This window comes from Microtus ochrogaster, chromosome 16 (assembly GCF_000317375.1).
Source record: "Microtus ochrogaster isolate Prairie Vole_2 chromosome 16, MicOch1.0, whole genome shotgun sequence".
NCBI lineage: Eukaryota > Metazoa > Chordata > Mammalia > Rodentia > Cricetidae > Microtus > Microtus ochrogaster.
The window spans coordinates 6,033,396-6,035,037 of record NC_022018.1 but is presented as its reverse complement, the minus strand read 5'-3'; the positions used below and the strand labels follow the sequence as shown (position 1 = coordinate 6,035,037).

Sequence of the window (1,642 nt, the reverse complement as noted above, 5' to 3'; positions counted from 1 at the left end):
CAAGAAATAATTCTGCGCTATAATATGCCCAACTAATCATAAGTCCTATTTTTTTTCTTCTGTAATTTCTTTTTCAAAAAGCCTTTGAGGGTGCGTGTAAGGGTGCGTGTTCAATAGCGTGGCTAAACGCAGGTGAAAAGGTCTCGGCAGAGAAAATCAGGACCAATTCAGCAACTGCTCGCAAGCCTCGGGGACGCGTTGTAACGAAATGTTACCGTGACAATCGCGCTGAATAAAGTCGAAACGCAAACAGGGATTGCATATATATTTTAATAAAACCTGGATCTAAAAACAAAAGACACGCATACAATCAGACGGCCTCGAAGAGGCTCGGTAAGTAACGTAAGATCGGGGGGCAAACAACGTCAAGAACAGAAACCAAAGAAGTCAGCTCATACGCTGAACATTTTAAAGTCTTTAGGAAAGGTAACCTTCTTTCAACAGGACCTTCCAAACCGCGCTTGGAGAAAAAGCAAGAGCGTTTTAATTCACGTCGTGACGTGCAATTCTGCTCCATCCTGAAGCATAATTTTTCAATATACTTCAGAAGTAAAAGGGAGACTCAAAAGAATCAAAAATGTTAAATAAAATTTCCGCTTCTAATAAGAATCAGACGGGAGAAAAAGAAGTCGCTTTTATTCTTCATAAAGGCCTCGACTGGAGCGCCTGCCAGCACTGGAGTCTCTGTGGCGCAATCGGTTAGCGCGTTCGGCTGTTAACCGAAAGGTTGGTGGTTCGAGCCCACCCAGGGACGCCCTAGTTTTTGCGATGTCCATGTCGAATTTGAGCAACAAAGTGGAATCCAAACCCCAACACTCGCCTACCCGCCTGCGTGCCTGGATTTCAAGCTTCACTTTCCTGTCCTCCCAATTTCAAAAATCAACTCTGTCCCAATGAAACCCTGCTTTGGGGCATTTGTTCCACTTTTTCTAACGTATAAAATGTAAATATGACCTAGACATTTGTAGAAAATGGAGTGAACCTGAAAAAGGAAAAAAAAAAAAAAAAGAAAACAAAGAAGCCAACAACAACCGGTTCTATTATACAGTTTCACAATTAAATCCGTAAAGATGAAAGGATTTGAAGTGAGAAAAATTAAAAGCAAGTTTGCTTTCATGTTTTTCTTCCACAAAGTGCCAAACTCTCCCACCAAAATAGTTACTTTGGAAAAGCAACCAATAGTTTCATCATAATAATTTCCGTCTTGGGTACAGATTATAGAAATTTAAAGCCAGTTTTAAGAAAAAGATCAAAATTGATGTGTCAGTCATCAGTAGGGACCAGTTTCTTGAGAAGTTGAAGCAGGTAGAATAAATATAATCCTGCCTATTTAAATAGGAACAAAACAAACAAGAGGGAAAAGAAGTAATTGACTTCAGGTAGCGTTAACAATATTTTAATTTGGGAATTAATTATTTAAAACCCTATTCCTGCACAGGCGCGAGCGTGTGTGTGCATGTGTGTGTGTGTTCTTTATTTCCCCTGGGTTCACATAGTAATTCTTAGCCTTTTAAGTCGCTGAACTAAATCCTACAGGCTGAGTAACTCATAAAAAAATAATAGTTTAGTCCTCATTTGTGAAGAGTAGGGAGCGGGTTCTTTTTCTAATGGGGACTCTGCAGAGACTCAAGACAGTGCAAAC

The 1,642-nt window shown here is 39.9% G+C and overlaps 1 non-coding gene across 1 annotated transcript; it reads left to right on the top strand.

Annotated features, from left to right (window-relative positions):
* The first annotated feature begins 680 nt into the window (after positions 1-680).
* Positions 681-754, top strand: Trnan-guu. The gene has a single exon. It is a non-coding gene; the product is annotated as a tRNA-Asn (tRNA).
* Positions 755-1,642: the final 888 nt, after the last annotated feature.